Source organism: Protopterus annectens, chromosome 2.part0, assembly GCF_019279795.1.
Source record: "Protopterus annectens isolate FY-2018-M chromosome 2.part0, PAN1.0, whole genome shotgun sequence".
Lineage (NCBI taxonomy): Eukaryota > Metazoa > Chordata > Ceratodontiformes > Protopteridae > Protopterus > Protopterus annectens.
In genome coordinates, this window is record NC_056728.1 from 1,566,055,044 (window position 1) to 1,566,070,025 (window position 14,982).

The window sequence follows — 14,982 nt, forward strand, 5'->3', positions numbered from 1 at the left end:
TTTATAAACCCAAAAGAAATATTGCAACCTACTTTACAAACACTCTGTCTTACTAAATTGGAACAAACTCCCTCTCCATATTAAGTCCAACCTTTCCTTTCCCTGTTTTAAAAAGGAGCTTAAATCCCACCTACTAAACTTGAAATGATGCCGTTGCCTTGACCACACGTAGTCTTAGTCTGTCCTACTATACAACCTGTTTGCATCTTCTAACTTTCTTTCTCTGTTAGTAACTTCTGCTTTAACTAACCTCCTAAACCCTCAGCTCTACTACTATAGTCCTACTATAGCCCCCTCCTTTCTCTCCCCCTCCCATTCCCCACACTATTTATCTTTCCCCCCACTTCCTATCGATGTCTATACATTGTCCTTCTTTTGAACAATGATTATCTTTTTGTTTTTACTCTCATATGTAGTACATTTTGACTACTGCTATCAGTGCAACCCTTAATGTTCATAATTTTTTTCTTTTGCTTTTCTCTTTATAATTAATTTCATATTTCCATTGTTGTTTTTAATAGTTTTTGTCCGGTATGTTTACCTTTGCTTATGTTTGCTGGGGCTCTTTCCCCTTGCAATGCAAATAGTTAATAACCTTTTCTTTTTTTACAATTATTTTGTATTGTGATTGTTATTTAATATTTGTATATTGTCACTTTATCTGTACTTATGTTTCCTGGGGCTTTTCCCCTCTGGTCTCCACTGAAAATGGGTTTGTTTGCAAACTCAGGTGGACTAACACGATTAACAAATGTGAAATAAATAAATACAGCCAAATATCGAAGCAGCTATGGCAGAATGTTCACAGTCTCAAGCTAAATTATAAATCCACAGAATGTTCACAGTCTCAAGCCAGGTGAAGTTATAAATCCACACATCTTATTTCCAGATAAAATCCCTTTATTGCAAGTAAGTTACAATAAGTAAGCACTTTCTCAAACTTCTGTTTCCTTCATCAGACCATATACAAGCAGTCTCAGCCCTCCCTTTTTATACTCATGCAAATAGTCAAATTTCAAATGAACAAATCACAGTCAATCCTATACTCAAAGCACCTCCCCACCATTAAATTAAAGCACTCACAATAAGTAATAGATTTTCTGGACATCAGACTTACTACAGATAATCAGAATTTTCTACATACTAATAGTTTTCGAAAAAATTGCCAAAGGGCAATGTATTTACATAGAACAAGTATGCACCCCCAGCATGTGTTTCACAACGTACTGAGGGGGCAAACCATGAGATGCTCTAGACTTACAGATAGAGATACAGACTTTGAAACTGAATTAAAACAACTGAAAAGAGACTTTGAACGCAGAGGATATGGTAGTAAGGATGGTGTGGAGGCATGTAACTATGCTAGACATGTTAGAAAGGACAGGGCAAAGCCATACTATTCAAACAGGGGGAGGTGTAATACTAAGGAACAAATGAGACATACTAAAGTAGCAGTGCCACTCACTTATACGAGTGACAATCGAACATTAAGGGGGATATTAGAGAATAACTGGCATATCTTACAGGTCGATAGAGACATAGCAGGTTTAGTAGGTGAAAAGCCCTCTTTAGTTTATAAGAATAGTAGATCTTTTAAAAGGAGGTTATGCTACCCTAGAAGTAGTATAGGTATGAAGGTACAAAAGCCAGTCGGAGGAACTAGGAAATGTATGAAATGTCATTTTTGCCAATACATTTTTGAAGGTGTAGAATTTGTGCATCCTGATACAGGAAGGAAATTTCTCTTTAACATAAAGACTGATTGTAACAGCATGAATTTAGTGTATTTAGCCTGGTGCGCTCTCTGCAGAGCGTTCTATGTGGGTAAAACCAACAGAAGGCTAAGAGGGTGCATCAGGGATCATATGTACTGTTTGAAAAGAGAACAAACTTATAGTGCTGTTGCCAAACATATTTTATCTTGTGGAGTTGAACATCACTTTCAGTTTAATGTACTAGAAATAGTTAAAGAGGATGTCAGGATGGGTGACATCAGTTCAAGAACAGAGGAGAGAGAGCTTGACTAGATAATAAGACTGGGGCACATATAGGACAGGGTTTGAATGGCCATCTTTCCATCTTTCCATTTTTTCCATGTTGAAAAATAGGAGACTGCTAAAATGAACACATGAAATAAATTGACATCACTGAATTCTATGATGTTAGCTCTACTTTATTTTATTTTGATTCTATGTTATTTTATGCTTATTTTATATACATCTTAGATGTATATTTTATTGTGAGTGCTTTAATTTAATGATGGGGTGGTGCTTTGAGTAAATCCTGTGATTTGTTCATTTAAAATTTGACTATTTGCATGAGTATAAAGGGGGGCTGAGTCTGCTTGTTAATGGTCTGATGAAGCAAACAGAAGACTGTGAACATTCTATGGATTTATAACTTGACAGCTTGAGACTGTGAACATTCTGCCATAGCTGCTTCAATATTTGGATGTATTCATTCCCTTTTTTGTATCATTGAGTGGCAGCTGGGAGCTTGAGGTTTGTTTTTTTCTTACTGTGTTAAATAAATACATAAATCATATCCTCATGAAAAAATAGATGAGCACAATGAAAAACAGTAGTCCCATTGGCCCAAATAACATCCTAGGATGTTTCACTAGTGCTCTACAATATTCTTTTTCACTTCAGGGTTTGGTCATAAGCTATTGCAAAGATCTAAAGTGGCTCCTACCTACAATGGAGAATCTGCAGCTTCCTTTGGGACATATAGAACCATTAGTGTCACCAGTAAAATGGGCTGGTAGAACAGGATTATTGCACTTGTTCAGGCAGACATGTGGCCTTCTGCATTCAGATAATAATCATCCTGTCATTATGAGATAATTTTTATTTATTTATTTTACATTTGTAGTCCAACTGGATACATGTCCATTTTCAGTAGAGGCCCGGAGAGATAAACTCCACATTAAACTAATAAAACAGGACAGCAAAAAGTAAAAAAATATCTCAATACATTATATGTTATTGGATAGGATGGTATCATGGGATTTCAATAAATACACATAAAAGACAATAGAAAAATCAAAGAAATCAGATGATGAAAAAAGTGATGAGATTTGGTTCTTACCAATATGGGGCAGCTTTCCTGCCCACCAACTGTAACTTCCTCTACTGTCAAATCAAAAGGAAATTTGGACAAAGCCTAAAATAATGGGGGGATAAGGGCACAAAAACAGGGATATATTTTAAATATTGTTCTTATAAATTTCAAAAGTTGCGACAGTAACAGATTTTTACAGTAGCGTGCATTTTCCAAAGGATAGAGAGTCAGAAACTCAAATGTATATCATTAATTAGTGACTTCAATCCTCAGTGATTTGTCAGAAAACCACAAATTTTATGAGGAACAGACCAAAAATATGAGTCAAAGATCTGGACATTCTGCAAAAATTTTGACAGTTCAGAGTTATGCCACAAATCATTCACATACTCCATAAGACTGAAGCCAGAAGCAAATCAGTATTCAGAAATTATGCAAAAGCTTATATGCTAAAACTGAAAGATGACGTATGTGTGTGTGTGTGTGTGTGTGTGTGTGTGTGTGTGTGTGTGTGTGTGTGTGTATATATATATATATATATATATATATATATATATATATATATATATATATATATATATATATATATATATATATATATATATATATATATATCTATGAGTCTCATTTAGATTCAGAACTTTGAATTTCATATGGCTGACACCAAATGATCAAAGTTTTAAGACTTCGAACATTTAAAAAAAAAAAAACACAAAAATGATCCTGGATGCTCCCTACACCCCCACACCCCCCACTCCTTAAATATACCAACTCTGAGATCACTCTACAGTGATGAAAAGGGAACATTTCCCATTCTGCACTGTATAAAGATCTCCATTTAGAACGTTCAATGTCTTAAAACTTCGATCATATGGTTTCAGCCATATGAAATTTGAAGTTCAAAGACTTCAATCATCTAAATAGGACCCATATATATATATATATATATATATATATATATATATATATATATATATATATATATATATATATATGGTTTACTATGAAGAATTCGAAGCAAACTTGGTCGACTCCACTTCCGTCGAGAATTGGAATGTCGAACTCGGCAATGTGGAATGCCGATATTGCCGAACTACAAACCTCACCCCTATCTCGACCCATGTTAAAACCCGTCCATAGGTTGAATTTAGTTTGTGATTTGGCAGTCTTGGTGTTCGACAATGTGAGTTTTGAATTCTTTTAGTCGACCATATGTGGGTTGACCGAGTTTGCTTCGAAGTTTTGATAGTAAACCATATATATATATATATATATATATATATATATATATATATATATATATATATGGATCCTATTCAGAATCTCATGTTTTCAGAAAGTGGAAACCCATATGGTCGAAACCACATGATCGACTCTCCAAAAAGGATTTCAAGAGAAACTTGGCACTATGCTTTAATTTCTTGCAGAAAAAGTATCACATTGCAGTAAGATATAATAAATAAAAGTAAAAAGTATTGGTGAAATGTCCCAGGTACTCCCAATATGATGAAATTTGGATGTGGTCTTTAATTAAGACAAAAGTAGATTCATGACACTGTGGTGTGTTAGTTTTTGACTATTCAGCTATGGGGAGAGAATGCAAAACAGCAGAACAAAAAATCCAGTAGCTACCAGAGATGAGATATTTCTAACCACAGAATATAATATTACTCTGTTGTCAAATGAAACCTAAGCAGACAAATATTATGAAAACTAGAATGGAAAACAACTGCCAATGTTGTCTAGCTTATTTTTGCTGCCCAGAGAGCAGCCGATGTAATTAACAGACTGGGAAATTGCATTTTTTTCTGCTAGACAAATTATAACCAGAGCTGGCAGCTCTGTGGCATAGAATACTGAAGCCCTGATGACAGCCCAAGTAACCTATGTTCAGATAGCTGCACGAGCAGGGGAGGATAAGAGTGAGTAGCCATTGACAACTCCCCCATGCCAGGAGAATGGCAGCTCTGGCTCACCATTTGGGTGGTACTTAGCAGGAGCACTAAGTACCGATGCTCTGACAACAGCCCAAGTAACCTAAATTCAGCTATCCACTCAGGTACCTGTAGGAGCAAGCAGGGGAAGATAAGAGTGACCAGCCATTGACAACTCCCCCATGCCAGGAGGGTGGCACCTCCGGCTCACAATTTGGGTATTACCTAGCATGGGCACTGAGTACTGAAGCCCTGACAACAGCCCAAGTAACCTAAGTTCAGCTAGCTGCATGAGCAGGGGAGGATAAGAGTGAGCAGCCATTGAAGACTCCCCCATGCCAGGACGGTGGCACCTCCAGCTCACCATTTGGGTGGAACCTACCAGGAGTGGTGAGTAATGAAGCCCTGACAACAGCCCAAGTAACCTAAATTCAGCTATCCACTCAGGCACCCGTAGGAGTGAGCAGGGGAGGAAATTGGTCACATGTCTATCACCTAGCCTGGGAATTCCTATGTTATGCCCCTGATAGAAAGATTAATCCAGATGGGTTAAGGTAGTGGAGCCATTGGATAGATCTAGTGGAGCATTAAGAATATTATAAACAATGGGGAACACTGTATCCATGATGTAACTTAAATCTGAGCAAAATGAGGAAGGTAGAGGGAAACGTACATTCAGATCAGACAAAGTAGGATAAGAAAATCAAGAGACAGTAATTTTCAGAATAGGTGAATGGTATGTGCCAGAGACTAAATAAAAGACAGATTACTGACAATACCGGTGCAGAAGGAACATTCATTTTAGGCAGTCTCAAACTGTATACAGAGATAAAATTTAATGTGTAAATATTATTTATCTATGTATTCATTCATTCATGCCTGTTAACTGGTTAAACGGGCTTCTACAAGATCTTTTTTACCCATTTCCCAGGTCAAAAGGCATAATACAAAAGTTGTAACATTATTTAATAAATGGATATATACAGAACATGTAAGTCATTTTCAAGATTAAATATGGCAAAAAAGTAAGGTATTTTCAAGACAATACAAGTGAAGTGAAGACAATAAGTTGAAAACACAATCTGTCTTATTATATGTAGCAGAGGCAGTAATACAGTTAGTCCAAAAATGTAAACGTGGCCCATTGTTGCATTCTGGGTAAAACAGATGTATCTTAAGTGATAAAGAGTAATCCAGCAGAAGCTATAAGACAGCCTAAATATTTCATAACTTCAGAATTTGAGGTTTTGCATTAACTAACATCTTTAAAGGATATACTTTTGTATATCTTGGTTAGATGTTCTTTTAATTTTTTTTCTTAACTACAGATAAATATTCCAACTATATAATATTGGAAAATCTTCCAGAACTGTAATATTATTATATAAATTGTTCCAAGATATGGGTATTAATTTTACAAAAGATATTTTAAATAATGCAGTACAGAAGAGGGGGTCTATTTAGTTTTAGGGAGTTAGCACTACAGAGAGTGTAGGAGGCTTCATAGACTGAAAACTTGTTACCAAGGGGAGTACCTGTTGGAACCAGTTTGAAAGTGAGTGCATTAAGGAGGTAAAAATGTTATAGCAAAAGGGACCATTTTACTATGTAGATTGTGGTGCCATGGTGCTGTTTACAATAAAGAGATTTTTTTTTTATCTTCAGTGGTCTGAAATATTGTGATATTAATTCATAGGTTGGCTATTAACATTAAGGAATATTCTAATTTGGGGATTAGAACTTTGATTACAATAGCTCCATGTGCTTCCTGTATGAGTAAATTTGATATGTTTTAAGGCACTTCTCGTTGCTGTGTAACTTTAAGGGTTGTGTTATTCAAATAATTATGAAAAGTGAACGAGTTATCTAGCAATATCCCTAGATATTTTATATTTCTTATTTAAGGGTGGAGTTCCCATAACTCTAAAGGTTAATATGATTGTGATTTCTAAAGCATATTCCTGAATAAATATTTATTTGTCAAAAAGATTTCAACCCTTTCTTCCTCAGACATGAGTCTGTGTAGTAACAGTCATAATAACAGCCGTACAGCATATACCCCAAAGCATTTTGCAGAAATAAATATCTGTCAGAAAGAGAGTTCAGCTATTACTGCCTGTGAAATGATTTTGTTTAATTGCAGATACAACAATAGCCATACACTGTACCCCCCACCTAAAATAGACCAGCTGGCAAGACGTTTCAAGATGGCAGATTGCTGTATCATGCAGATATCATTCTGAACATCTTAATAAGACTTTGTCTTGAAAGAGGAGAGTAAACGACAGTCTGCATTTATTTAAAATAAAGCAAGTTTACTGTTATGATTTACATCATGCCAACCAGACTTTACAAAAAAGTTAACATATGCTAGTAAGCGTGAGAAGCTAATTCTTAAAAGGATTTTCACTTCTAAAATCCCAGACTGAACTTGCATTCCTGATATGTTTATCTGGTACTATCTTACATTAGAAAATTACATTCATCTGAAGACCAGTGTTGCTGACTGATTTAAAAAAGCAACAATTATTTCTTAGTTATACAGCTGCAATCTAAATTTCTGATATACCGGATTCAACTGTGAAATCCAAAGGCAAAACAGAAACACAAGTAGCACAGTTGCAAAATGAGACAAGTAGCACAGTATGCATGGTATGCAAATGACTGCATAAGTAACCCACCTCTAACTGCATCTCATCATATATGCAATTGAGGAAAAGAAACAAGGTGGACAGATTCAGAGTGGTATTAAGCTGGTACTATGTGCTATGATGTTCATCCATTCTGAATGCTAAGACTTTTTGTGAATAGTAGCTAAACTTGCAATACTGTGTTACCAATAGTGGCATGTATAACTGAACAACAGGTATAATTGGTTGATTTTAGAGCCGGTATCCACAGCATTTTGTGTCATCGTCCTCTGCAGTGCAGATGGGTCTACCAGCACCTACCACTGCATCATTTCCATAACCAGTACATTCTTGACTTCTACATTGTGATTAGGAAAACCATATAGGAGTTAGTAGACATGTCGCCCACACATTGTGTCAAGGAAAAATGCATGGACTGCCCTATCTTGTGGCTCTAAAGGCATGTGTAGCATTAGCCAGTACTGGTATACAGCATTTTCAGCTTCTGACCGAGGGCACCCTAGAAATACAATACCCTTGACTATGGCTGAGATAGCTTACAATATCACATATTCACAAACATGGAACATTTCTGAACATGTATTTAGGCTCCTAACGGATCAGTCCAATTTATCTGGTAACACACTGTAGCATGCACCTGAGATCTACAAACAAATAGTCATGATACTGCTACTACTATTACTAGTGCCGCTACTACTACTGCTACTATTACTAGTACCACTTCTACTATTACTAGTACCATCACTACTACTATTACTAATACCACTGCTACTACTGCTACTATGGTAATAAACAAGCAGGCACAACAACATAGGCACATTGCAATGAATGATGAACAGAGTGCAAGGTTGTCACAGGAACATGCTGCAGTGGCACCCCCTGCAAGACAGAGTGGGGGTGTAATACACTGTAGCACTGACAAAGAGGTAGCATCTGACCCACACCTATGGGTCATGATACAGATGACACAAAATAAAACTGATGCATGCATTATTCACCCAGGCTATGCAATACAGTACATTGACTAACTATGTTGTATATCAAGCTTTACCTCATTCACACAGGATAAAGGTAGGCAGAGCACAGTCAGTGAGGATGAGTGCAGTGATAGCTAATAGTAATGTTGGTATGCAGTAAATGGTCATGAGCAGTGTATGTGGTAGCCACTCAGGCACATGAGAAGTTGGGGGAGTCAGAGATCACATCCTGTTCTGGCAGGGAGTGATTGCCATGTCACAAACATTGGCCAAATGTGCTACTTTAGCCTGCATCTTCATGATAAGGTCTATGGTAGGAAAGGCATAGCATTTTTGTGGCATGTAATGTGGTGTCCAATTTTAAGAGCCAATTGTTGAACAGTGCCCATAAACCAGGTGATGGCCACAAATAGGTGTGGCACTCTGTCAGACAACTGCAGATAGTAATGGCATTAAACTGTGTAACAAGGAGTAGATGGACTGATGAGGCATCCCAGGAGTGGAGCCTGATAAGTGTCATTGGCCTCAGCCATAACGATAAGTGTCATTGGCCTCAGCCATAATACTGGGCATGCCTAGGTGTGTTGTTCACAATGGTCAGAGGCAACAGTGATGTGGTTTCCAGAATGGTGTTTGGCATCTGTACATGGTTGGTCTGTGACCAACCCCTTGCCTTTGGACAACAGTTAATATCTCTCTCATGGATACAGACATGGATTCTATATGGGTTACCAAGGATATGAGCAGTATTCTCTGCTCTCTGTCCCTATGTGCCATGTCATTGTGAAGACACTGCAGGTCATCCTTCTGGACAGTCAGCTACTGCCTGATGTCATTCAGGCCATGTATCACAGTCACATGCTCTACCATGGTATGTATGTATCAGCTGTCTGTGCCTGGATCACTGACCTGCACTTCCACTGATTGATACTTGGTGTTGTCCTGGAAAGATGTGGAAATATGGTGGCAGTGCCTACCAATATTCCTTTCCCCTATGAATTATGCATGGTGCCCCCAGTGTGGGCTTATATTCCAGCATATCCAGTGTTAAAACACTGATGAAGCCAGAAATCTGGACAGTTCTTCCACCTTCACACTGAGTGTGGGAGATGTGTATGAGCCCTTCAGTGTTAGCATTGCTGAGAGTGCCACTGTGTTATCAAACTGTGCCATGTACAGTCATCACTGTCAGTCACAGCTGGCCTGTTAACATCAGGCATGTGTCATCTGTAGATCAGAGTGCATGATATCCCTTTAAGAAGCTTTCCAGTCAGCAGGCACATGCATGTAAGTAATGAGCATGTATAAGCAAGTGTGCCACTTTGAGTGAGTAGCTAGACTGAGAGCATGCATGTGTGTAGTAGTCAGTCAGTTAGCTCATTTAAGTTTAATGTTCCTGCTACCCATCCTGATGTGTTTGCATGCAATAAAGTGCTTAAACGAACACCCAAGCTTCATCATCTTATTCAGATATACAAGATGAGAGACATGGTGTCAGAATGGGATCCAGAGTCAAAACCATGAGGGGCACAGCTAAAGTTGGAGGAATATGCAGGAGTGGATCATCCTTACTGCTCAAACAACTCGCAAACAGATCAGAAACAAATTCTAGGTACTAAAACTTGCTTAAATGATTTTTTACTCAACAAATATAAAAAGAAGCACTCAGAATGCTCAAAATGTCTTTCGGCTGCTCCCATTAGGGGTCACCACAGCAGATCATCTGTTTCCATTTCTTCCTGTCCTCTGCATCTTGCTCTGTCACACCAACCACCTGCATGTCCTCTCTCACCACATCCATAAACCTTATCTTAGGCCTTCCTATTTTCCTGTTACCTGGCAGCTTCATCATTAGCATCTTTTTCCCTATATACTCTGCATTCCTCCTCAGCACATGTCCACACCAATGTAATCTTACCTCTCTGGCTTTGTCTCCAAACCTTCCAACCTGGGCTGACCCTCTAATATACTTATTCCTAATCCTGTCCACCCTCATCACGCCCAGTGCAAATCTTAACATCTTTAACTCTGCCATGTCCAGTTTTGACTCCTGCCTTTTTGTCAATTCCAGTGTCTCTAACCCATATAACATAGCTGGTCTCACTACCCTCTTGTAGACCTTCCCTTTGACTCTTACTGATTCTTGCCTGTCACAAATCACTCCTGACACTCTTCTGTACTGTACTCTCTTCTTCACCTCTCTCCCACACTCACCATTACACTGAACTGTTGATCCCAAGTATTTAAACTCATCCACCTTCGCCACCTCTACTCCCTGCATCCTCACCATTCGTCTATCCTGCCTCTCATTCACACACATATATTCTGTCTTAGTCCTGCTGACCTTCATTCCTCTTTTCTCTAGAGCATATCTCCACCTCTCCAGGGTCTCCTCCACCTGTTCCCTACTCTAACTACAGATCACAATGTCATCTGCAAACATCATAGCCCACGGGGACTCCTGTCTGATCTCATCTGTCAACCTGTCCATCACCATTGCAAATAAGAAAGGGCTCAGAGTTGATCCTTGATGTAATCCCACCTCCACCTTAAATGCATCCGTCACTCCCACCGCAGACCTCAACACTGTCACACTACCCTTGTACATATCCTGTACCACTCTTAATTTATTTCTCTGACACTTCCGACTTCCTCATCCAATACCATAACTCCTCTCTAAACACCCTATCATATGCTTTCGCTAAGTCCACAAAGACACACTGCAACTCCTTCTGACCATCTCTGTACTTCTCCATCAAAACTCTCAGAGCAAACATCGTATCTGTAGTGCTCTTTCCTGGCATGAAACCATACTGCTGATCACTAATCATCGCCTCCCTTCTTAACCTAGCTTCCACTACTCTTTCCCATAACTTCATGCTGTGACTGATCAATTTAATCCCTCTGTAGTTACTACAGCTCTGCACATAACCCTTATTCTTAAAAATCAGTACCAAAACACTTTTTCTCCATTCTTCAGGCATCCTCTCACTTTCCAAGATTTCATTAAACAATCTAGTTAAAAACTCCACTGCCATTTCAGCTAAACACCAAAATGTCTGAAACTGTGACATATTGATAAAAATATTTGAAGTAATTACAAAAATCCACAAACCAAGTAAAAACCATAAAAACTAAATACCAAAGGTAAGCCCCAAATCTAGGAGCAGGCAGGGCAAAGGTAATCACAGTGGTGTAATCCAAGGCATAATCCAATATACAGTCACTAAGAAGCTACAGAGCCCGGTTGAACACCAGAAACAATTTATTCAGCTATAACAGCAAGCACTTTTGCCTCTGTCAGTTCAGAGACTTTATCAAGATAAAAGACAGCATAGGAGGCACACAGTATATACACCCAACCCCTATTAACACCTCATGCAAGACAATTAAACCAATTAGTCCTGCAGAAGCCTTATACCCCATCAAAAACAATTATTATTTTAAACGTTTTTTACATCATCCCTGCACACTATGCAAGAAAAAAAAACATCCATCAGTCAGCCCTCCTAATAAAGGCAAGTCCAATGGTATATAATAATATCCCACACAAAAAATAAATATTAATTAAAACCTAGCACAGGAGTATCAGTTACTAAGCATGTAATAAAAGCATTTTATACATCCAAAAATAAATAAAAATACAAGTAAAAAATACAAGTAATACAAGGAGGCATGTACTATTCAGGAAGCTCCACCTAACCAGGAAGTGTTGGCTTTCAACGGGGCCATTCAACAACTGTTAGGGGAAGAATCACTGAACACACCCAGTACATCTGGTATTCATAATGTTTCCAGCTCATGTTTGAATGAGCATAAGGAAGGATTGCAACAACTTTATAGAATGGATACAAGGCTGAATGGGGCTGGTCTGGCTCAATCTAATGGCCCCAATGTTTCCCATTTCTTACAGGATGAACGTTTATATAGAGACTCAAGTGTCAGAAAGGAAGAGGTTGTGAGTCTCACCCAGATTACATTTTCAATTTACAAAAACTGGATTAATTATTATTAAAAATCAAAAGAATACAGTTGTATAATGTTTATTTTAAGGAGTGTGTTAGGTTGGGCATTGTGCCTAAGGGTTTACGCATGTGGCGTTATTCAACTGGTTCAGAGGCCAACTCTGTTTCACAAAGAACTACTTGATCTTTTTTAATAAGCATAGGATGGAATACATGGAGTTGGTTATTAAACATAACAAGCTATTATTGCCTGATCTTATCAAAGAGGCTACTGCTTTGGATAAATTGGTTGTAGAGGATGCCTTGTATTTAAATAACCTGTTTGAATACAATAGAGTGTTCAACAGTATAGAGCACCAGATTGACATTATTAGGGAAAGGAAGATCAAAAAAATTGGCCATGATAGGTTGAAATATAGGAATTCTATGGCCTACCTCAAACCCCCCAAATCTCAGAGCTGGGGAAGGGGATTTAACAATTTTGACAATACTAATGCTGCAAATATGAATAATGATTTGAGTGAGAATGATATTGCTTCCCTCACTTTTTTGGAAGAGGGGGATTTCCCCTTCTGAGGAGGTCAGAGAGGCTGAGGGACCACTAAAACAGGGGGGGGGGGTTTCCTCAGATAAATATGACTGGATACAGGGGTTGGGGCAGGTGCAGACCCCAGCAGAAGATGGGAAGCCAGAGGGGGGGGATTTCAGCTGTAGAATCAGGTCACCAGATCCTGGTGACTGATACTTGAAGAATTTTTCAGAATTCATCTGGGGATTTTAATGTATTTAATTTTTCATCATTTAGTATAGACATCACCGACTGTGATCTTTTGGCTAGGGGCTTAACTTTTGTGCCCATAAATAATTTTGGCTTGGTTAACACCCTAGTGGATTTAAAACATTTTGGGAGGAAACTCAATTTGAATTCCTATTTTTAGTCGGTGGAATTTGTAGGCAATCCTTTTTAATCCTCCACTACATCCCTCTTTACAATTTTTTTCAAAAATTTGTGAAATAGATATGAGAAAAATTTGTAAGCAGAAACCTTTATTAAACTTGAGGGAGACTGAAGTGGTAAACTTTAGAAAACTGAGAAGTAACCCGGATGTGAGGATTATCAAGCCTGACAAGGGTGGGGGGACGGTGGTGATGGATACTGCAGATTATAACATAAGAATGAAGGAAATGGTTAACAGTGCCCATTACAGAAAAAAATTCCTTAAATGAGCTTAATGGGGTACACCGCAAAGTTAGAGACCTGTTGAATGACGTGCATTGAGGGATCTCTGACAAAAGATGAGTTTAATTATATGTCAGTATCTCACCCTAAAACTCCCACTATTTTTGGCTTGCCCAAAATCCATAAGAGCCTCCCTAATCCACCTAAGTGACCAATTGTGGATGTGAGGGGGTCCATCACCTATCCAATAGCAAAATTTCTTGACATTAAATTGAAATTATTGCTGGGGAGTGAGAAGTTTATGTGTAAGGACTCCCAGGACTTCCTGGAGAGGATTAATAGCCTCAGTTATATGGAAACTGGGTTTTTCATCACTGTAGATGAGAAGGACCTCTACACTGAACTTGAATGGGTTTGTGATAATGTACTGAAGTAAAATGGAATGACATGGTTCAAGAAATGGTTCTGATGAAAATCTGAAAAAAGGATGAAAATTAAACCCATTTGAATGATGTGCTTTTGTGGTGCTTACTGTGGATTAATAAAATTGCATGAAAAAAGGAAACAGTCTCCTGAAAACTAATTCACGGCTCGAGTCCAGACGATCTACACTGTCATTTTTTGAAGTTATTGAATGGGTTTGTGACTACATACTTTTTAAAGTGGTGCCCCAGGCTAGGATTAATTTTTATGAACAGTTGTTTGAACTTGTATTAAAGAGTAATTGTATTTTATTTGACAATGAGTTTTTCTTGCAAATTGATGGGGTAGTGATGGGCTCACTGTGTGGTGCTACTTTTGCAAATATGGCGATGACTGAATGGGAAAAGAGGTTCTTGTTGGAGTCCCAATTTTTTCCCTTTCATAAGATTTATGTCCGTTACCTGGATGATATTTTTATTTTGTGGGATGGCCCATCTGAGCTAGTTGATGAGTTTTTGACTTATATCAACCAGTCAACCACTTTTTTGATATGCACACACACGGTTGGGACAAATGAGATTCCCTAATTGGATGTGAAACTAATTAAGGACATTGTTTCTAGGTCTTTTATTGCTGATATATTTAAAAAGGAAACTTACTTGAACAGCCTCTTGAACTTTAGTAGCTCGCACCCATTCAAACAGAAAAAGGCAGTTATCAAGGGGCAATTTGTGAGGGCAGCACACATGGTGTCACTCTTTGAGTCATTCTTGAATGAGTGTGATATGA